Genomic DNA, 24,701 nt, shown 5'->3' on the forward strand with positions numbered 1-24,701 from the left:
GGGAGAAACTTTACATTTGTAAGCTTATTTTGAATATCCTGTGAAAATTTCTCATGTAGTGGAGACCTGTAGAAATAAATAATGCAAAAAGTTTTATGTCACTATTGCTCCATAAATTTCTCAAAGAATACAAATCCCTGATGGAGCTATCAGAAAATTCATAGATTGTGTGGTTTTTCAGTAAATAATTTGTAGATATGTAGATGATGTGTGTGTAATGTTTAATATAAAAATCTTGAGTTGACATAATTGTTTTTATGTGTCTGAGCATAATGCATAGTGTCATTTAATTAAGCATGGTGGATTGAAACAAGTTTTTTACTTTCCAATACACGTAGTGTTTTTGTAGTTTTTATTTTGTCTTTATAATTGGGAGGTATAACCCACTGAAAACTATTTTTTAGACTTGTTCAGATTTTGCACTGTTTTTGTTTTAAATTTTGGCATGTATTCTCTGTAACAAAAGATATTCTTGAATTTGATGCTATTTTCATATTAAGATATATATTTTCATAGATATCTGAATATGTGTTTTTGATAAAGTTGGATTTTTTTGACAAAATTTGTAGATTAGAAAATTCATTTTTCATGTTATGACAAGATACCTGCTTACATACCTACATTATTTTATATTATATCATGTACATAATGTTGGATTTGTTTGCATTTTAGATTCATTTCCATAAAATTTTATTCTTATAAAAATTTTACTTTTCATACTTACATTGCAGTGACTTTTAATTTACTGGTAATTTTTCCACCACATGTACCAAAAATAAACCGCTGTTGTGAGTTTCTGATTACCCCAGTCCTGCTGGACCATAACTTGTCTCCAAAAAGATACCATGAATCATAGTTATCTCTCCAGAAAGCATAAATGATGATATGATTTATCAGTAACAACACTTTCAAAAGAATGTTTTTCAGTTGTGGAGATTTTTTGGAGAGTATGGTTGCTATTAAATGTACAAAGCAAATGCCTTTATTCTATTCCCTCATACCATGGTGCCATTCTATCTTTGGTAATCATTATTGTTCTTACCTACAAATATATAATTTGACATTAAAGAAAACCTAACTCATGAGAGGTATCAATCAGTCTATTAAAAGCTGAAATTTATAATTTACATTGTGTTCTCTTTTTTTACCAATTTTTGTGACGTATTTTTACAATGCTATTTTTCATTATTCATAAGGTCCACTGTCTGATGTTGAGGTATGTTGCAAATGCTCTGAAACCTGTATACTTGGCCAAGGTGTGTGCATGAGTCCCAGTTGGTCTCCTGTGACATGTATTTTTAAAATCATTTCAACATTGAAATATAAAGTGTTTTATACAGGATTCATGACTACAAAAGCTACTCAAAGTCTGATGGGGTTATGTTTTTACAAATCTATGATATCATGAAACATAAGTGAGCAGTGCATTAAATACTCATAATGCAGTGAACACAATAGTTTGCCCACGCCTATGCTTAGACACATAAATTACCTACCAGTTGTATAGGATCGTCTAAAAAGACATCTATTTTCTATCTAACATATCTGATATAATTCACTGAGTATAATACACTGCAGAGTACATTGCCAATGTTTACATCCTATGCTAACTTCCTTGTAGCACATTTCTGCTTCTTACCATCACCAGAAAGATATGTAGTATGTACTGCTATCCCAGGTAGTAATGGAATAATGAAAATAAAACACATTTTATCCTAAACACATTTACTTTCCTAATATTTTACCATAAAAAATAAGTCTTGTTAGGCTAGGTGATGTATGTTTTCAACCCCAGGAGGCAGAGGTGGGAGGAAAGCAAAATTGAGTCCTAATATTTTACCATAAAAAATAAGTCTTGGTAGGCTTGGTGATGTATGTTTTCAACTCAGGAGGCAGAGGTGGGAGGAAAGCAAAATTGAGTCCAGCCTATTCAACTTAGAAACTGTCTCAAAATATTTGTGAAAGGCCTGCAGATGTACCCAGTGCTTTAGTACTTCTACGTTTAATTTCCAGTATCAAAATTACTTTAACACTAACCATTACACATTAGTGTTTGTCTTTTTCTCACTTAATGTATAAAGGTCTAAGCCAAATACTATTCCTTATGTCCTAGCCATATGAGAGTCTGAGACAAAATGATCACAGCTTTGAAACCAGTGTGGAGGGGAGGGACTTAGCTGGATGCCTTAGCAAACTATAAAAAGTTCTCTTTTTATCTGCTTAAGTTTAAGGGAAAAAAGCAAGTTTCGGTCAAGAATATCCTTGTATGCTAGAACAATAAAAAAAATCACCATTGCAAATTATAATTTTGTTGCTCAGGAAATATTGTTCATGGTAATATTTGTACAACAGTTGTATATATGCCTGAATCATAGATTAAAACATAAACAGTGTAACATGAATAAGCCAGGTATCCCATATTCTGAATATAGAGACAAAATAGTTTTCTCAATGCTGTTTCTGGTGTTTTTAATAGAAAATCAGGTGGGAGGACACAAGAAACATAAAGAATGATATAAAATTTGAAAACCTGCAAAGACATGGACGCAAACAACAGAGAGCAGAAATAACCTAGATAATGAAAAATTTTTGCCAGGTACTCCTTAGAGAAGTAATACCTGAAAAACTGGGTTGCTGAAATGAATACACACTTCTCAGAAGAACAAATTGCCAATAAAAACCTGAATATGTGGCTAATAGAGAAATACACATGTATATATGAGTTTATTTTTCTCCTTTTCTCATATAGGAATTTTTAAGTTTCCTTATATAATTAGAGGCTGTATAGGCCTATAGTGGGTGCCTATAGGCTTAAACTTGGGGAACCACTGACCGCTCAAATGAAACTAGAATTTTAGGAATAAGGAGAACCAGCAATGCAACCACAGCCCAAGGGGGAAAGTTTGAAGGCCCATAAGGAACACTAATAAAGGTCTGTGTTCAAAGGCTGAACATTCTGGAGTCTGATGTCCTTGGATGATGACAGTGCAAAAAAACACACATACAAAATTTAAGAATGCAAAAGCAGAGCTTCCTTTTTTCCACTTTTTATTTTGATGCACCAATGCCCAGTCCTCTTGGATAACACCAATTTTTCTCATGAAATTTGTTTCCCTGTCAGATCAATGGCCCATATATCAGTTATTTTCTCTAAGAACACACTGAAACACGGAAGTGTGCTTTAACAGGTTGTGTGGCATGTCTCCATCAAGTTGTGTTGATAACCAGATTAATAATTCAAAAGCAAAAAATTGTAATAACTTCAAAATTTTTATTAATACATTTGCAGAGTATAGGGTTTACATTTCTTTTCAGAAAGTGTCACATGAAGCTAGGAATGGTGGGACATGCCTATAACTCCAGCACACAGGAGGCTATGTCGGAAGGATTGTTGTAAGTTTGAGGACATCCTGGGCTATATAGTGAGTTCAAGGCCAGCCTGAAATACATAGCAAGACCTTGTCCCAAAACAAAAACAGAAAAGTGACATATGTACACACCACATCTGGATATTTTTACTTCCCTTTCCCAAGTCCATTCTCCCCTTCCATCCATTTCTTCTTTTTCTTATAAAAGTACCATTGTGGATCTACCTGTGCATAATTTATCATAACTACATAAGTATTTAAAATGCACAGGTAGATCCACAATGGTACTGAATAATAAAATGGATACAATAAAACATGATGTAATCGGTGCCACACCCCATCTTCTAGACAGACAGGGGCAAGACCTGTGCTTCAAAACTCAGGCAGCCATGCAGCAAAGTTTGTGGTAGTTGATGTGATGCTTCAATTTTCATGCACTGAACTCATATGCTGTGATCATCACATGCTAATGCTGCACACTTGTGCGTCTCTATTTCTGGGGTTGCAGTGTGGCCTCATACCTATTATTTGGGATTTTGTTTCTTGGAAACATATTCTGTGCATTTTCTTTAGAAACACAGGAAGACTGCTGAAATCTTTTCACAGTTGCATATTTAGGGGTGTGACTCCCTCCTCCTATTTGGGGGTGATCGACTTTACCATTGGAAGTATAAAAGTTAAAACTTTTATAAGAAAAGATAAAAGATTAGTAACAAAAATGTGAAGTATTTGGAAGTACTTGGAATACAAATACAAAAATGAGAAGTATTTGGAAGTATACCATTGGAAGTATAAAAAGTTAAAACTTTTATAAGAAAAAATAAAAGATTAATAACAAAAATGAGATAGATATTTTCCAAGTAGAAACAGGATGAAGCACTCTTCACAGTGTTACAAATTATTTGCTTTAGAATAATATTCCAACCAGAATTCTGACAGGCAGTCTCTTAAATTGTTATATCATACTACTAGAGGTTATCTAACAGGTCTTTTGGATAATACTTTGTATTTATTTTGAACATGAACTTACCTGAGGAACTCCTCCAGTTTCAGAACCAGGTGCCTTTTAGGGAGAGAAAAGGAAAAAAAACAACTAACAAAGAAAATCCAAGATTGTTTGAGTTTCTGTCTGTCTTATATTTCCTACCACCCAAGTATTCTAAATGTCAACCCTCTTCTGGATAGAGTTTTGTTTTGTTTTTGTCACTTGTGTCTAATGCCAATTAGCTAATCAGGGAGAAAGAAATGATCAGATGACTTTCTGGTATCCTTGAGCCACTTCTCTGTGTAATATAGACTTTAGATTAGTGCCTTATGGGTTTTAATTTAGGCCATTAGCTGTCATAGCCACTGCTATGTTTGTGGAAGTCTTATTTTGTACTGCAATATAACAGGACCAACAGGGAAAAGGGGTTGTATGGATGTTAATGTGCAAGATTGTGAAAACTGCTTGATTGGTCTTTGCCACTCAATTTATTTTAGCCAAGCCTATAGGAGGAAGTTGTGCTAAAATACTTTCTTTCCTTTTGTTGTTAGGTAGGTAGTCCAATGGAAAGGATAGAAACCTTTTAAAAACTTCATGCCTTATGTATTGTGTTTCTCACTTATCAGTGTTTGCACACTTCAAGTAATATCATTGTTTTTTTAAAAAACTAGAAATGAGTTCTATGTAAGTCATTGCATTTTCAGTCAGGAGGGAAAAATTTTGTTCCTTCTTGAAAATTTAAGGACAATTCTTGAAAATAGATGTGTAATTCAGTTATTTGCAATTTTTAAAAAGAGAATTTTGAGTAGTAAATGTATCACCTCTATTTTCAAATATTTACTAATCAATTTATTTTAAAGTAAAAAAATGAAATGCTTCCACTTTTACTTTCTTCATTTGAGAAGTACTATTCCATCAATAGTGTGTCATCTACTGAACAACAGAAAATTTTCTTTGAGACAACTATTTTCAATGTCTTCATTAGCTCAGTAAAAATATTATACACACACACACATGCATATGAGCCATGCACCTGTACTTTTCTCCAGGCAAGTTGAGGTGGGACTATGAATGACTCACTTTGGAGAATGGGGACTATCAGAGAAAGAGGTGAAGTGTTGTACCTCTGAAGTCTTTCACCTGCCCCATCTATCCAGCCTCTTGCCACAGTTGTATGTAAGCTCTCCAACATCATTCTTCTCATCTGGGCCCTTTACCTATCACTCTCCATCATGCTTGAGCATTTCTTCTTCTTCATGCCTTTGGAATGGAGATCTATGCTTGGCAGCACAATTGTGCCTTGAGTGACACAGGTTTCTTAGGGTATAGGCTGATGTGAAACAGTTTTGTATGAAGTCTGAAACCCTGTTGACCTCTGGGTACTGGACTTATATCAGTTGGTAAGACTGGGGGCGAGTGAATTACTATTAATACTGGTTATTGACCTTATAGGCTACCCAGGCTCAAGACTGATGCTACATAGTCAGTGATTTGTGAGACTAGCTGTCAGAATGCTGTTCAGTACAGCCATTAAAAGAGTGTTCTTTGAGCTAAGTTCATAGCTTACTGTTTTCTTTGTAAAAGTCAGAATGACAGCAGCTGTGATGTATTTATAGGCTCCTGCTGTCCCTTCTATTCTGTATTCTGAAATATTTCATAGGGGAATGCCAAAGAGGACAATGTCAGTGGAATCCCCTTGCTTGGTGCTTTACCCCAGGAATGTCTTGAATCTGAACAGACTTAATCCTTTGCAGCAGCTATGAGGCCAGACCATCCTTCTATTTCCCCAGTAGCTAATTGTCTGGGATCAGTGTTGGTCAGTATTTTGAAAGCAGTTTTGCAAAACTGCTGTAGAAAACTGCACTATGATGAAACTTGGAGGAATCCAGTTCTCCTAAGACAAAAGTTTTAAATTATTACAGGGGTGGTTTAGCTGCTGTAGGCAATGTGGCAGAGGAACTCATTCTGAACAGTAGGTGACAGTGGAACGTTTGCTTTCTGGCTGTGTTGAACATTGTGAAAATCTGGCATGTTTTCAAATTCCCCTTCAGTTTCTTTCCAGCCCTTTCATGAGACCTTGTTCTTATAACTGAATTTCTAGGTTCTGCTGATATCCTGGGTTTTTCTTGCCTGGTCCAGGAAATGTGCATATGACACTTAAATAGTTTTTAGGAGAAAAATGCATTGGGCAATGTTTGTAAAGGTGAATGTTAACAGAGAAGCCATAGTTAACAAGTTTGGATATCATGTTGTGCAATCTGAGGGCTTTGATTCCTTCCTCCCCACACTTTCTCCCCTACAAAAGGAGATGTCTGAAGTATTTCTTAGCTCATTTTAAGTAACATTAGGCATTTCTTCCGGGGGGCTTCAGAGCTTTTTATCTTTGATATATTCAAGTTTAGCACTGGTTAGAGGATAGGGCTGAGTGGTTATTGTATCCACAAAGTGGCTGAGCAGGGACTTCAAAAAAATCCTTTTACTTTTCCATCCCCAAACATTCAGCTCCTACTCTAGTGCCTCTTCCCTGCATATGGGGCAGGGACCCCATGTTAGAGAAGACGAGGCAAGGTGAAGTGTATTCCCCCTGGGTCAGGCCCAGGATTATGCTCCTGCTTAATTTTGGATGTAAATCTGTTAAAAATGTCAAGTACCTGTGGACTTCTCTGATTCACTAAGCCCCTCTTTGTGAGAGGCAGAAAAATATTTTTAAAAGTATTTTGTTTTAGTTTTAAATAGCAAAACACATGGGCTGGGGATATAGCTCAGTAGCACAGGTGCCTACCTGGCAAGTGCAAGGTCCTAAGCTTGAGTCCCACTGCCAAAAATAAAATAAAATAAAATATATAAATAAATAAATAGCAAAACACAAGCTACATTTTTATTTATTATACACAAGAAAAGTAATTCTGTTTTTAAAAAAATTTAGAATTGGAAACTCTGGGAAACCAGAGAAATACAGAAATGCTTCTTTGTATTGTGCAATATACTTTGCTACTATAGAAGAGACTTTATGTTTGATCTATAAATAAGAAATGTATTTCAATTAAAAGGGAGCTTTTTGTAAAATGACAAGATATTCTTTTATAAATGTACTAAGGGATATCTTGCTCTTTGAAATTTATTAAGATTTTTATGAATAATTTTTCTTAAAGGATTGTTTTTTGAGTGGTCCAAAAAATCAGCGCTGACTGAGTTAGGACATGAACTTATTTGTGAGGAATATTGAAAGAGGTAGAAAAGTCCAAGTGAAGGTTCTGCAAACATCTCAATCATTAGCGCAAACAGGTAGAAAAGAAGCGTGGACAAAGCTGGGAGGCAGGCTATGATGAAGCATGGCAAAATCAGCTCCTGAACCAGAGAAAGTCTTCCCTCCAGGTCAGCCTGGCCTTGGAGTGACAATAAGGCAAGGGTCATGGGCTGATTCAGGGTGAGACTGAGTCAAATAGCAATAGTTCTAAAGATGGAGAAGAATTTAAGGAAATTTTGTTAATGACTCTTGTTCTGGTAATCACATTAGCTAACTATGCTGAAGTCAAAGAGTGGAAATTTGAGGAGTGTCTAGCCTTCTCTTGGTAGAATAGCTCTGTGTGTGTGTGTGTGTGTGTGTGTGTGTGTGTGTGTGTGTGTGTGTGTGAGTGAGTGGTCACCTAAATTTAATGGGAAAACTTTCTGTTTGCCCCAGGCTGTATCTCCAGACAAAAAATGATTGGGGTGCAGGGCCCTGTCATTTTTGGCATATAGATTGTTGAATGACAATGTTAACCTAATTCACAAGTATTTTTATACATGTCATTTTGATATATTTTTATTAGTTCACATAAGTCATACAGAAAAATAGGTTTAATTTTGGCATATTGAAACATGCAAATTTACTTTGATTATATATATTCTCCCTTAATCTCTCTCTTTCTCCTCTTCCTCTGGTCATCTTTCTCTTCTCTAATACTCTTGTTACTGGACTGGGTCTGAGAAGACCTTAACCAAGCTTAAACAAGGAATGTTCAGGGCTTCACTGACTCCATTCATACAAAAAGAATTTTCATGGCATATCAACAAGAGGCACAGAAAATGTTACCTATAAATGTTTTTCTACGTACTCAAGAGTGCAGGGTGGACTATCAGGAGACAGACATGCACTATAGTTTGGAACTGGGATTCTTTATATGTTTTTGGCAGTAAAAATCCATGAGATTTGACAATCTATAATCTCCTATTGTTTTGGTAGGTGGGGAAAAATGGCTCATGCATAGTAAGGTAATGCTCCATTCGAAAAAGAATCTAATTTACAGATAAAAATGTAGTGTATTCATAGGTGAAAAAGGACAATTTGTCAGGGGCTATGGAACAGAGAAATCCATTTGTAGGTGGAAGGAAGTTGTTCAGGCTTATTCTGTTCCTGGACAAGAGAAAAAATAATTTAAACTGGGTTTGTGTCTTGAAGCTGTGCTTTCCATTTTTAAAACTATGATTTTTACTTGTCTCTTTTTCACATATCATTATTTCCTCCAGCATATCCTATAAGACTTTGATATATTATATTATTATATTATATCATATTATATTATATAATAGTATTTCCCAGCCAATTTAGGGTTAAGGGTTCTCCAATTACTTTGCAAACCATGTGAGGAGTATCTTTGTTCTTCTATAGTCTTTCACTCTAACAGTTCTGTCAGCTGCCAGAAGGGTCATGGTCTTTCTCGACCCTATGGCTTTCCTTGGAGGGATGGAGGCATTCCTTTCTTTAGTGATCTTCCTATTAGCGCAATGTACACTGTTCAAGTCCTGGCTTCTAGCATCCGATAATCTCCCTGTTTGGGAAGTTGGGCAGTTTATCAAAACAGTAGTATTCTTTGAGAGGAGTCCCATAATTCCTGGGTAAACTTGGTGTGCAAGGGCCAAAATATTGCCTGTCCTGTTAGCCCAGTTATTTTTTAAAATTGTATTGTAAAGAGAAAACAAATAAACAAACAAAACAACAAAAAACAATACAGAATTTCAAAACAAGGTGATAGGAAATTAACAATGGTTGTTATGTTACATATTATTATTTTCAAAATAGTTGCTCAGATTACCAGATATTGGTATACAAGATTGATCAAACAATTAAGCATTAACAGTTCCTTTCAATAAACCAATAGAAATTAGTAATACAATTGTCTATCTTGTGTGTGTGTGTGTGTATATATATATTTCCTTTCAATAAACCAATAGAAATTAGTAGTACAATTATCTTACCTATCTTGTGTGTGTGTATATATATATATATATATTTCCTATCTTTCTTTTCTCCTTTCCCCCATTATATATATATATATATATTTCCTATCTTTCTTTTCTCCTTTCCCCCATCCCAGTTGTTCTTTCCTTTTAAAAACAGATAAACATCGCAATGAAACTGAGTTTCAAAACAGGTTATTAGGATAGTTACAATAGTTTATACATCGTGTATTGTTATCTTCCTGGTAGTAATTCAGAGTAGAAGATATATAGCCCAATTATTTTGGGTTGTTCTATGTATTGATTTTTAGAAAAATGTCACACTTTGGGAACATAAATGTATTTGATATTTCAAGAAATTAACAATAATTGCATTGCAAGTATATAGAAATTGCTTTATATATTAACTTAGTTTTTATGCTTATAGTGAAATTAATATACTTTTCACAGTTGTGCATGGTGTAACCTCACTGACAAGAATTAAAGGACATCTAAGATGTTTCAGAAACTGTTAATTATCACAAATAGAATTTTTACACAATATATGAATGTTTTTCATATAATACCAAAATGCTCATTTAATTAAAGCAAAAAGAAGTATTCTGTTTTAAACAGTAGGAGCAAATTTTAAAAGACATCAAGAAATTTGATCATTTGTATGTCTAAGGTCTAGCTGTAATGTATATTGCCAGTTACATGGAAATCTCTCCTGAGAGCAAGCAACATTTGTCAGTCCATTGCATCAACAGATGAAAAAGACAGGAAAAGGAAGCTGTACACAACAGTTGGTCTGTGCTGAAAATTTTACCCCATACGTCTTTATATCTAGGCGTTTGTGATACATACAAGGAACTCATACAGGGTTTTTAAAGTCTGGAGATGTCACTTCACAACTACAAATCATGCCATACCATTTTATACAAGGAGAAAAACTTAAGGCCGAAATGATCAGAAGAATACGTGAACCAAATAAGATGTTGGGAGGAAGGAAGCCAGCATTAGAAAAAGAAACCAGAAAAAAACATCTACCGGAAGGACTATCCAGGTGGTTCTAGGACTCAGGAAGGTTATGGTAGATAGCTGAGTGGGGCTGACTTGAATCTCTTCCTGTGGGCCCGTGGACTTCTCCTACCCATAGAAAAATATGGAGGCCACATGCTTCCCCTCCCCATTCCTAAAATCAATTAACCTATTTTGATTTTAGTACAGTACATGGTGGAAAATATGGGCCTAGCATCAATCTTCTGCATATGGTTAGCCAATTTTACTAAAACTTTTTGCTAAGGGGCTATCTTTCCTCCAGCATAGGCTTTTGGCCACTTTGTCAAAGATTATGTGGCTGAATGTGTCTGTAGTTGTTTCTGCATCTTCTATTCTTTTCCATTGAATCACATGCCAGTTTTATGCCAATATAATGCTGTTTTTGTCACTGTAGCTGTGTGGTATAACTTGTTATCTGGGATTTTTATGCTCCTGCTTTGTTTTGTTTTGTTTTCTTCTTATGAGACAGGGTCTCACTCTGTAGTTCTCATTGGCCTTTACCTCCCTATGTAACCCAGGCCAGCATCAAACTTGAAGTAATCTTCTTACTTCACCATTTTGAGTGCTGGGATTACAGGTGTCTGGCACCACAACCAGCTCCTTGCTTTGCTCTTTTTACCCAGGACTGGTGCTGCTTTACTGGTCTCCTCTGCTTCCATATATAGTTTATGGTTGTTTTATGGCTACAATGCCAAAGACCCTCAGTGTTCCCATAGTACCCTTCATGCTCTAGTGGTAGTCCACTTGTAGGCAGCCACACCAACTTGCCATCTGTTATGTTTAGCTTCTCTCTATATATATAGTGAACAGGCTTCCCTTGCCTGTGGTGAGCACAGGACAGGATGCAGCCAGGAAGCTGAGTTCCCTGATCTTTGGAAGAAATAGTGGAAGAAGCCATTATACAAGGAGCCTGTCTTAGGGGTGGAGCCTCTGCTAGCTCATTCCTTTAAACTGTGAGCGCTGCTCTCAAAATGCTGCTCCCTGCAGGGGCCAGGGGAAATGCAGACCAGCCATGCTAGCACCTCTTCTTCTTTTCAATTATCCACATATTTGCTTTGATCTATACGGATTATCTTTCAGATAGATTTTCTACTTCTTAATGTAACTGCCTCTACTATTTCAGAGTACCTATATTTTGGAGACTCTTCTCTGAGTATCTAACATGACATCTCCTCTACTAAGCCATATTGTATCCCATATTTGCAATTTTTAAAAAATTATAATTTTGCAGTAGGGTATTGTGGTGCATGTTTATATTCACATCATTTGGGAGACTGAGCGAGGAGGATCACGAGGAGTTTGAGGCCAACCTAGTTTTCATAGCTGAGATAAGAAAATAGGGCATAGGGGGCTGGGGATTTAGCTCAGCGGCAAAGCGCCTGCCTGGCAAGCATAAGGTCGTGAGTTCGGTTCCCGGTCCCAGAGAAAAACCAAAACCAAAAAAAAAAAAAAAAAGAAAAAAAAGAAAATAAGAAAATAGCTTAAACTGGCTGGAAAGGGATGTGTGGCAAGACTCTAGAACAACTGCACAGAACTGGCTTTCCAAACCCTGCCTGTGAAACTTCCATGAAAACTTGACCAGCTTCAGGATGGGATGATCTAACTGTGATGTAAGCATGGGAAAATTTGAAAAGGAAACAACTGCCATTAAGGCACCACTATCATGAATCTTCAGTTAGCCTATACTTTATTCTAGGGTACTGTTATCTTTGTCTTTACTTTTATTTTCTATTTTTATTTTTATTTTTTACTTGGCTCAAACTCACTCTGCAAAGCCCAGTTTATTTTTCTCCCTTTCTTTTACTTTTTTCCTACCTTTAACTCTTTTGAGTGTTTCACTCAATTCTTTGTTCAAGACAAAAAGTTCCTAGAAACCATCTCTAAATGGTGACTCCAGCACCCCCAGAAGCAGTAACGTAATTGGCTTAGCCAGCCCAGACACCAAGTAAGGCCCTTTGGGCACATTTCCTTGGTTTTCTTTCTATCTCTGTTCCCTAGTCTGGGAATTCAGGAGACTCCTCATGCCACCAGAAATGGTTTACTTCTTTTCTCACCAAGTGGGAGGAAGGTAGGAAATACATCACTTCTGTGTTTTTCCTCCAGCCACAATAGACAACAAACCTGCTTGAAGTTTATCTCCACTCTTCTTTCCTTTTCTCACTTGCTGTCATCTACAGGTGCAAGTTAAGTAGCCAGAAGCCTGCGATAGACTCAGTTGCAGACAGATAATTTGGATGCTGTGTGTGCAACCTAGAGATTGAGATGGCTGGTGCAGCGTGTGCAATATAGAGTTTGGTATGCCCTGTTGTCAGAATATTTTGCAACTCTTTTGGATTTTGTTACTCTTTGGGGAAATTAGCCTGGACTCTGAATACCGCAGTTTGATGCTCTTGAGCTCAGGATCCCATCTGTACTTTTTCCCTAGATGTATTTTTGTTTCTCAAAATTCTATTTTCACCCAGAACACCAGCCTGTCTTGCCGTATAGCCAGATCTTATTGTTACAAGACTAGGTGCAATTTTGGGTCAATTGCAGCCACTTTTGTTTAGGTTTTTTTTTTTTCATTTTTCTTTTTTTTTAATCAAATGGCTTTACCATCCAGAGAAATCTCACCCTTGTATATAGAAGGTAGAATTTCAATTTTAGACAAGTGGACTTCCTCCTTTTTTTCTATTAGATCAGGCTAGAGTTTTTCCTTATTTCATTTACCAAAATTCTAGTAGGTTAGAATTTTGAGTGAGAGTGTAAACAAAACAAAAGCACAGCCAATAAAACTTAACTGTGCATATACAAAAGCAGAACTATCCTTGTTCTTAAAACTTTTTTAGGTGTTTGTGTTGTTTTAAAAATGTTTCTTTCAACAAAGTACCCATTTCTTGCCATTCCCTAATTCACACTGAACCCAAATGCAATATTGGATAAACTGTTGCTATTTTTTAACTGTCAGGATCAAACCTTTACTTTTCATCAAGGATATAGACTAGTGGTGAATTATAGTGGTGAATTATAATAACAATGATTAGTAAGTGAATAAAAATGATGTCTGATATGCTAGCTGCTCTTGAAATGGAGCTGAAAGGTATGTTTTTTTAAAATCTGTTAATTGTGATAAAGTGGGCCAAGTCATAGAGGGCACAGAGGAAAAATTAGCTGTCCCCATAGCAGATTCATAGAAGTATTTCATAAATACATGAACATAGATCCATCTACTTTGGAGGGAGAGACACTCCATTTCATTTGCCAATCAGCCCCAGATGTTTAACATAAAGTACAAAAAACTCCAGGTGGGCTCACAGACACTTATGGCCTAATTGCTATACATGGCCTTTTCTGTGTTCAACAGTTGGAACTCAGAAGAGAGTAGAAAGAGAAAGGTTTAGATTATAGGCTTCATAGTTGAGAACACTTTAAACTCACCTAGGTCATCTAAGGCAAAATCCAAGGACAACTGAGGAAAGAGTTCCTGTTTCAAGTGCAAAAACTCTAGCACTGGGCACAATGACCACATCAAGCCACCCCCTGGGCCCTGATCCAAGTGTGATACAGCCAAGGTGCCTGACTCATGGCACTGGAGGGCTGCCTCTCCACATTTGGATGGGGGGGTGGGCCAGCCAAGACCCTCATTTCTTCCTCTGATGACTGAAGAGGCTCCAGGGAACCTGAAATGCATCTGTCCACAGATTTTATCATCTCTTCTGAGGAAGGCTGGGTAATCCTGAAGTCATGTTTGAGCCAATTCCACTACTATTGAAACAAGAAACTCATTGAGGCTGTGATCTTGGACCTCCTGTCACTAAATAGCTAGGTTTAGTCCTGGGTTTTAAAGATCTAGCTACCTAATTTTGACCTAATGTCAAATCCTTTCTATGAGGCTGTACCCCTGGAATGGGCCTTGAATCTATGCCCCTAGAATGAATAAAAGTGATGTACAATGCATTTAGGGAAAGAAAACTTGCCCTTACTCACGCTCCAGCACTGGAAATACCTGACTTAAAAAGTTCTTTGTTCTCTACATAACAGAAAAAAAAAGAGAATTGCTTCTGAGTCTTGACACAAAGGCTGAGACAACCATGCTCAGTGGCATACTTTTCAAAAAGTTAGATGAAAAAAAAAGAAAGAAAAAAAGAAACTTAGATGAGGTGGCTTATGGATGGCTACCCTGCCTGTTAACAGAAGCAGCTACAGCTTGCTAACAGAGAAAGTTGAAAAATTAGCCTTAAGACAGAAACTAGAAATCCTAATTTCCCATCAGGTCAGAGCTATTCTGGAGACAAAAGTTTAATTGTGGTTTACAGGGGAATGGCTTAGCAAATATCAGGACATGCACTTAGACACTCCTTAAGATTTTACAGAAACCACCTCCTTTGATAGAACTTGTATAGAGAAGAGAGACATATATTGGGGAAACTGGCAATTAAACTTTAGCCACATGCCACCATGTGGGGGATTTAAACAGATATTACTCCTAGCTAACACCATTACAGGCTGGATTGAAGCCTTACTAACTGTTAAAAAAAAATGCTACAGAGATCATCAGAGGCTTCTTAAATAAATCATCTCCTGATTTAAACTACTCCAGTCCCTCCAGAGTGATAATGGGCCTTGTTTTATCTCTGAATTAACTTAGGAAGTGGCAAAGGCTTTAGGAATACAGTACTATCACCATTTTACATGGTAGGCTCAGTCTTCTGGAAAGGTAGAGAGAACCAACCAGACCCTAAGTAAACTATGGCAAAACTTTGCCAAGAAATGTCTGAGTCCTGGCTCCAATTACTGCCCATAGCTTTCAGGAGGGTTTGTTGTAACATGCCTCAAACTGGGCTAAATTTGAGCCCATTTGAAATGTTACATGGGAGGGCCTATCTATTCTCTGATATCATAGTAGACCCAGAGATCCTCAGATTCATACAATATCTTATTAATCTGGGCCAAGTACAACTGTCTATCCAAATGTATGGGAACAGAATTCTGCCAGCTTCTGACCCAGGAGGACCACCTAGTGTCCATCCTGCAGAGCAAGTGCTCTAGAGCCAAAATGAAAGGGCTCCTTTTCAGTGATCCTTGCCACACTCACTGCAATAAAAGTGGCAGAGACAGATGATCAATCTTTCTAGAATAAAGCCAGTTCCACCTGAACTGTCTGATCCAAAAGAGCACCCAAAAGGAAAAAGCTACTCCTCTTAGCCTCTGGAAGACTTGAGATTTCTTTCCATAAAGCAAGACTCCAGTGCTGTCACAGATAACTAAACAGGCACTTGCTAAGGCTGTGGCTTTGAGAATCTTGATAATTTTTCTGACATTCCTCTGACAAAAATTCTCCTCTAAAGAGAGTTTAAATATTGGACTAGACCTCTTATTGCATCCAATAGTAAAGTTTCTTTCTCCCATAAAATAGGCAACTCAATGGTGAATAATTGTTTTCTCATTGTCTCCTAAGAGTTTTTTTCTTCAAAGGAGGCAGTCAGTCAAAAATACCTCAAGGTAGTTAGAGAGCACATAATCCACAGTAGGTAGGATCTGTAGACCCAGTCTGAATAAGCAAAAAAAAAAAAAAAAGAAAAAAGAAAAAAAGACAAAGATCTCCACTCTCTTAGCACTCCATAAAGAATTATGGGGATTTGTGTCTTTTGTGGGGAGGAGTGAGATATGGAAAATAGGGCATGACTTAACGTGTCTAGGATAGGAGGTGTGGAAGTCTCCAGGACACCTATGCAGAACCAACTCACCATACCCTGCACGTAGATTACTCATGAGAAATTGAGCAGGTTCCTGATGGAATTATCTAAATGTGATGCAAGTGTGAGAAAATATGAAAGGAGTAAAAGAGGAGAGAGGATGCCTTTAAGAGTTCGTTATCATTATTCCTCTTCTTAGTCGACCTAGGATATAATTTTACCTTTGCTTTTACTTTTATTTTTTGTCTCATTTTACTTGACCGCAAATTGTTCTGCAGAGCCTGTTTTGTTTTCTTAACCTTCCTTTTATTTTTCGACTTCTATTAAATGCGAAATTTTGCCACCATTTGCTTGTTTCGTCCAGTTCTTTCTTTGAGACAAAAAAGGACATAGAAACCATCTCTAAGTGGAGACTCGAGCAACCCAGAATCCAGTAAGATTGTGAGTTCAAGTCTGGTATGAATTACACAGCAAGACCCTAGCTGAAAAAAGCCTTCAAAGGACAATTTTTAAATTATGACTTTCCTTGTCTCATCTATCTTTATTTCTTCCATCCTAACTCAATGCACCAAAAAATAACCTCTCTTTTTCAGAAAATGGATGGAACAGGAACTGGAGACCTCTATATTTAGTGTAACAAGAGACTCTGAAAGTTAAACATAACATTTTGTCTCATCTATGAAATTTACAAAAATACTGGAGAATCACTGAGAAAAAAAGAGATACCACAGTATGACTAGGTCAAGCCCAAAGAATTATGGGTTCTTGTTAAGAGTCAAAAATGAGGGAGGCAGAACTGCCATCCCCAGCAAGGGACCAGGATGTATGGGCCCTTGTTAAAACAATGAGCCTAGCAGATAAACACACATGGGCACAACAGCATGGTGGCGAAAAGTTATACAAAGCAACCTCAAGATAGCCACAATCCACTCCTTCAAATACTATTTAAATTCCCACAGCCTAAGGGCTGGAGATATGTCTCAGTGGCAGAGGCACCTGGCTGCAAGCACAAGATCCTGAGTTTGATTCCCAGTACCAAATAAATAAATAAGTACACAAATAAAAAAATTCCCACAGCCTAGAAGAGAGGGCCACTCTTGTCATAGTGGTTCTTCTTGGGCATTAACTCTAAATCAAAGGCTATCCTCCAGTAGAGCTCAGTTCCCTTTCTTTCCTAACAACAAAAAAAAAATTTTTTAAAAAAGACTGAGGTAGGATAGAAGAAATCAAGATAAGTAAAAGGAGGCATAGGAAATTATAATTTGAATAGTGAAAATTACAGCTTTAGAACATAAGCCCCATTTATTTTGTCCCTCTTTTCCCCAAACACAAGAAGGCTGGTGATTTTCCTTTACCTAAAACTAGGTTCAGCTCTTCTCTTTCTATTTGTGAATGGTTCTGTGTCTTGTGTGAATAGATTACATTTTGACCTCTAAATTAGACTTTTTCCTATGAATAAACTTTTACCTGACTGTGGGTGGACCATCCTCTCCCAAGTTTCAAACCAACACTGAGATCACAGACTGTCAAATCCCACAGAATTTCACTGCCATAAACACATAGTTGGGAAGAGAATTTGAAAATTATCCTCTACTATGTGTACTGGGCTCATTAGGAAATCTGCTCCGGTCAAAACATCCCACTCCAGAGGAAAATAGAACTAAAATTTTTTCATCAGGGAGACACATAAGTACAGACCCACCCACTATCTTGAGCAAAGTTTCTCATGCAACAGTCATGGGAATCCTAGTCCTGAGTCGCCCTGGTGAAGACCAGCCTTTGTGAAAACCCTCAAAGAGTCAATCTCTTTAACACATGTACCTCTTTGTCTTTTAAACACCTTAGATAAAAGGAAAATACTAAATTCTAAAATTCTCTTTAATTTTCTTTGTTTCAGAAGGCATAAGAAAACTCTGTTGATGCTATTGCTGCCCTATTTTTTTGAGTGTAGACTTTAACCTCTGCCTGAAAAATCTCTTTATGCCTTACTTTTGCATTTTGAAAATTCTTTGCTATGATGGAAGTTAGTGCATGTATAAACTGGCCCCTAGAAGAAATGACTTACGGTTTTCTATCTCTGTTTGAAGGCCTTTTTGGACTCTGTCCAGTGACAGAATTAAACCCCAAAGCCTTCTGAGCTATGACCTTAGTCCTTTTTTATTTTATTTTTATTTTTTTATTTTGAGGCAGGATATCAACAAGTTTCTACATCACAGAGGCTTATTTGGAATTTGTGTTTCTCTTGACTCAGTCTCCCAGAATGCTAGGAATAGAGACATGCCACTAAAACCAGCCTTGTCATTTTTATGCCTAAATAATATTTTATTACATCACTATATTACAGTTTATTTATCCATTCATCTGTTTACGGACAGCTAGGTTCTTTCCATATCATAGCTATTGTGAATTTCACCACAGTAACACTGTATTGCTGTTATCACCAGAGCATGCTGTTTTAAACTTTTCAAGAATATGAGATACACATCAGAAAAATAAAAGAATATGAGAAATGTTCAAGCTGGAGAAAATACTTTCTCCATTTTCAGTTTTCTTTGCAAAAGGTTTATGTTGTTTTCCATATTGGCTTTTTGTTAATGCTCCCATTAATAGTGTACAATTCCCCCCTCCTCAAATTCTCATGAGTATATACTGCTTTTTTATATTTCTGGAATTAGTCATTCTGAAAGGAGAAGACAATTTAAATGCAATTTTGATTGACATTTCCTTAACAGCTAAAGTTGTTGAACATTTAGCATTGTAGTCATTAGCCAGTATAGAGAAAATCTGCTCACCTTCTTATAGCAAGGAAGCAGACAAAAGAGAAAAAACAGAGGAAGGAACTTAAAATCAGATATGTTCACCAGTTATATCCCCCAGATGCTCTTGCTTCAAGGTCTGGTCTCTTGCTTTCAACACCTCTAATACTGCCATCAAATTATGATATCAGTTAATTTGATAAAGTTAATTTGATTAAAACAAATGAGGTGTTAGAAAAGACCAAATCTTTCCTAGTTTTTCACAAGACTCCTTGGGCTTGTTCATACAGTGAGCAGTTCTTGTATTTATTTTGTAAGTTTTAGTGATATATATTTACCTAGGATGTAATTTGTATCATGACAAAATTGTTAACTGGTATATTCCATTGAGACTCTGGTTGCCAAAATATACTGTGAGTACATTGATTGGATTTTTGCTTTTTCCTTTTCCATTATAATGATTCACAATATTCATTCATCAGTACTTGATCCTTTCTAAAAATATAGAGTTCTTTCACTTCCTTTATCTCTGTTTCAAAGATTATATCTCACTCTTTTGTTGAAACGTTCTAACCATGTTCTTTTCCACAGTTCAATATGCCTAGGATAACCCAATGGCCACATTTAAAAATCTTTTAAAATTTTATTTCTAACTCTGTCCTGAATTGAATGCACAACTTCAGAAAATATTTTGAAGCCCTGACTAACAACATGATAGTATTTGGAACTGAGACATTTAAGATGTAAATAAGTTTCTTTGTTCACAAAAGTGGGTCTCTTTTTAGTATTCATATCTTCAAATAAGTGTAGACAGAGTTCATTGTCCCTCTCTTCACCCTCTGAGTGCAAAATTGGAAAGCATTCATCTGCAAGCCAAGAAGATAATTGTTACCATAGACGAAATCAGCCAAAATCTATGTTATGTAAATTTGAGGCCACAAAACTGGGAGAAAGAAATCAATCTTTGAGTCACTCATCCTGTTTCAGCAATTTTAGGTTTACCACAGAAAAAGAAACCAAACAGCACTCGGAGAAGTGGAAGGAACTAAGCTTTATTACACCAGCAAGCTCAGAGGAGTGTGTACGCCAAGGTCTGAGCTCCAAGCTAGTATAGGAAGTTACTTTGATACTGCTCATCAGGTAGGGTGGGGGTCTTTTGTGAGCAAGTGAAACTTTACAAATATGGGAGCAAACTGGGAACAAAAACAGGCTGGATACAGCTTGTACCTCTACTGCATTTTGTGATAAGCAAGCCTTTTTACAGAAGTGGAAGGAACACTGCAGACTCCTGACACATTTGGCTTTTGAAACATTTTGAGCACAAAGGTTCTTCTACACTTCCTCTTTTGGGTTCCCCTAGTATATGTTTTCATGGGGCATCACTTATTTCTAGGGGCTGCTATATGGGACTGGTCCGTACCAGCATTTGACACGCAGATTGTCTACTGAAGGCCTGTACCTATTTCTGGAGGAATCCCATTAGTAGTTTAAACACACAGGGCTCAAAGAGTATGATGAGGAGGGTGCTGACCCAGGGGCCAGCCAATGGAAGAAGCCGTGACTTCCAGCTCATCCAGGAGGATGACCAATTACAGCTAGCTTGTTCTCTTAATGTATTGGCTTACTTTTGTAGGCTCTCTGTAGCTCGCCAGACTATTCCTGACTGGTTTGTGTAGAAGTAGCACTCTTCTTTTAGGAATAGACATAGACCCACAATTCTGCTGTCAGAACGTCTAGCTTTCTTTGGTTCCTGAGAGCTATAGCTGTCAGGGAGTCTAACTCACTTTGTAAGATGAGAAGGGACTTAGAAATATCAGTTAAGCTTGAGAGAGTTCTTGGGACAGGGATTTGTAAGAATCAATGGCAGTGGTAGGTCCAGCAAGCCCTGTCCCTGTCTTAGTAGTTATGCCTATCCCCACTAACAAGAGGATGTACACAGAGGCCCAAACAATGTCAGGCTGATATTAGAATAGGGACTGGGAGTTCTTGGTCTGCTTGATCCAATATCCATCTTACGTCAGATTAACCAGGGTACAAGCCCTTGTCCAGTTAGGGAGGCAGATGTAGGCAGAAGTGCCACGGAGCCAAAAAACACTGGGAATACTCAGCAAAAATGATTGTGTATCTGCAGAAGAAGACTAAAGTCTTTGCCTCGTCCTTGCCAGACCACAACTGTTATGGAGCCAGGAAGCAATGCTCAAAGTGAGGACTAGAGCACCCCAAAAGTGAACCAAAGCCACTGTCACTGACAACAAGGTCCCGAGCTCCTCGGAAGATGAGAATAGCTGAGTTCATCAGGAAAAGCCAATATGACAAGCTCCTCCAAGAGAACCAACAGCTCCTTACCGTTTCTACCATCTCCCAACAGCCTTTCACTTTTTCTTCTCCAGTTCTGCCTCTTATTCTGCTGGCAACAATCCTCAGGCGGGTCTCCCATACCCAGCACCACACTTATTAAGTTCAGCTGGGTGTTACAAGTGGCCCACCAGTTGTCAGTCCACCACAGGGGGTTGAAGGGTCAGTGTGAAATTACAGTTTGTGGGATATAAGTATCGCAGGGAGATCTCTAAAGTGGAGATCTACCAAATGCAAAGTGTAGCCTGGGAGTATAGACTGACACCTTGAATGAAATGTCCTCACATAGTCCAGGGTGTGGTAGTTTTTTGGCCTTGCCTTGTATCCTTTCTTTACTTCTTTTATTCAAGATTTGTGTAATACAGTACTATCCTCTGTTTATCACAGGGAACTTAGATTTTTTTGTCCAATTTTCAATGGATTCAATGGTATTATAAATACAATTATATTAAAGAAATAATTTGAAGAATTATATCACATCATATCATCACATCCAAGGATAATTATTCTCTGTATTAGATCATCTTCTACAATTCTATTTACACATATTATCTTACACTTAGAATGTTTTACAAATTTTTCTTCTACTTCTTGTTATTGTGTAGAAGTCTACAAAGTAGTGTGTGAGACCATCTCAAAAAACCAAAAGGAAAAAAGAAAAAAAAGGAAAGATAGAAATAATTTAAAATATTTGAGTTGAATTAAAATTGAGTTACCTAAAATTAGAATTACAGAATCGTGTACTAGAGGAAAGCTGGTCACCTCATGACAAGCAGGAAGCAATAACAAAGGCAGAGTTAAGAATGATACCTATTGTGCAAGAGCACACCCACAGTGACCTCCTTTGTTGCAGTCAGGGGTTTGGAAGGAAATACAATTTAATATAGGACACATAATTATAGGATTATTTTATAATAGCCATCCAAAGAGTCATATACAAAGAGAGTGCAGGAAATCTGTCCACACACTAAAGACCCAAAGAATCCAGCTGAGGGCCTAGATCCCACTGCAATGTCCTGCATGAGTCAAGCTGAAAACTTAGGGCCAATGACAATGCCTCCTACAAGTCCAACTGGAGGCCTAGAACCCACCACGATGTCTCATGTAAGTCTCTTTCACAGATCTGCACTGGGAAGGCCTGAAGGTCAGTGGTGGAAACTTGAAAGTCTGTGCCACTGGGATGAAGGATCTGTGCTAGTAGGCTGACGTTTCTTGCACTAGAACCAGGAAGCGACACTCAAAGACCAGAGCTCCCCCAAAAAGTATCACAGCCATCCTCAGTGACAATCAGGGCCCGAGCTCCTCTGATGATGAGAACAGCTGATTATATATAAGGAAAGCTAGCACAACAAGCTTCTATAGGGCACTGAACAGTGCACAATCTTCCCCTCTAGAGCCAGGAAGTGATATTCAAACTACGGACCAGAGCTCTCCAAAGTGAACCATAGCCCTTCTTAGCAACAAGGTCCTAAGTTCCTTTGATGATAACAGCCAAGTTCATCAGGAAAGCCAGCATGACAAGCCCCTCAGGAGAACCAACAGCCTAGGAGAACCACCAGCTCCCTAATAGCTCCTCTTCTTCTTTTCCACCTCTCCTTTTTATTTTTTTGGCAACAATCCTTAGGTGGGCCCTCCTCACCCAGTGCCATGCTGGTTCAGTTCAGCTGGGTATTATAAGCTGACCACCAGTTGTCAACTAAGCATATCCTTCTTATAATATATCTATGATATATTAGAAGGCGTCATCACTCATGTAGGTGATCAGAGCAATTGACGCATTTGGAAGTTTATTTAGGACAGACACCTAACTGAATTTTATTAGATTTTTATATATTTAGTTAGTTAGTTAGTTATAGGGGCAAAATACCTGAGATACAGAATTTAAGAAAAATAGGTTCATTTTGTCTCATTGTTTCAGACTGCAGTTTGGTTTTGACTATTTCCAATGCAGAAACATCTTGGCAAATATAAATAAAGACAAAATAGGTAACTACTTTATGGGATCCAGGATCCAGAGCATGGACAGAGCTGAAAAGAAAAGATCCAGGGACGAGATTTATTTAGTCAGATCAAACTCACACAATTCCACCAGATATATCTAGAAGTGTGCTGTTCTAATACCCTATACATCTCTCAAGCTAAACAAGTTGTTTAAAAAAATCACATGGCTTCAGGCAATATATTCCTTCTAGGAATATTAATGTCCTGAAAGAAGCAAAATTTCAATTTTTAAGGAGGGAACTACAGGGCATGAGAAGCTTACAGTCTGAAGTCTTTATGTTTCCCTGCCTCATCACAAGGAAATGGTTCAGTGAGTGAGCACCGGGGCTCCATTTGAGCAATCATTCTGACCCTCACGCTTGGCAATATGCTTACTTTCAGAAATCAGGCTTTTTTTCCGACCCTGGATGGGTAACAAACTTGTGTGGAAGAGTTGAAATGTTTGTTTTTCTTTCATCTTTACCCTTTTGCACAATATTGCTATTATTTAACCCAATTTCTTTTGTTCCTTTTAAAGGGCAGATATTAATTTTCTGAAGTGAAAATTAATAGATGGAAAGAGATAGTGTGAAAACCCTCAAAACGAATCCTGCAGCCTCACTCCCAAATATTGTCCGTTCAAACACCCAGTTCTCCTATTCCATTGTGTCCTGGCCTGGCCTGTGCTCAGGTTATTTTCTGACATAAGGAGATTGATTCTTCTCTAGAATATTGACCCTGGAAACTTCACAACACATTAGTGAACCATTTTTAGAAAAAGTCCACTGAGTCCTATAAGAAACCTAGGGGTAAAGTCCTTAAATGCAAGTATTCCTCAGGCGACAAGAGACTAACATTTTACAAGACAGCTTGGTCCAAAAGTCTCCGCATTACAGTCTTTCTCTTGGACTGCACTCTTTCACGTATAGGTTTGTTTCTCTTGTCATGCGTTGGAGGGAGGGTAATAGAGTAGGAATCAATCAATGAAGAAGGAGCAAAGCTGTATAAACTGTCCAATCAGAGGAGGCAAAGTGGGAGGGTTCTTCCGGTGTTATGGCGCCAAAGTGTTTGCCTGAGCACGCTGCGGAGAGCAACCCAGCTGGATAGACCGCCTTCTGTGACTTCTAGTGGCTACGGGCTGCATAGGAAAGACCCTAGGAGACCCTCAAGCTATGCAATGGTGACGTTGTGGGACGGGAGCCCTGAACTGGGGTGGAATCTGGGTGATGTCCGGTTAGAATCGGTCAGAACTAGTTATGGTGCCTGGAGTCCCCCTGTTAGCTCCAGATCCTGATGTCATCCTGGATGCGCAGTGAGTCAT

General features: G+C 37.6%; 1 protein-coding gene across 1 annotated transcript in view; it reads left to right on the forward strand.

Annotated features, from left to right (window-relative positions):
• The window catches only part of LOC102023850 (zinc finger protein 433-like), a 128,331-nt gene that overhangs the window by 69,215 nt on the left and 34,415 nt on the right, over positions 1 to 24,701 (forward strand).

This window comes from Chinchilla lanigera, unplaced genomic scaffold (genome assembly GCF_000276665.1).
Source record: "Chinchilla lanigera isolate Chin_1 unplaced genomic scaffold, ChiLan1.0 scaffold00145, whole genome shotgun sequence".
NCBI lineage: Eukaryota > Metazoa > Chordata > Mammalia > Rodentia > Chinchillidae > Chinchilla > Chinchilla lanigera.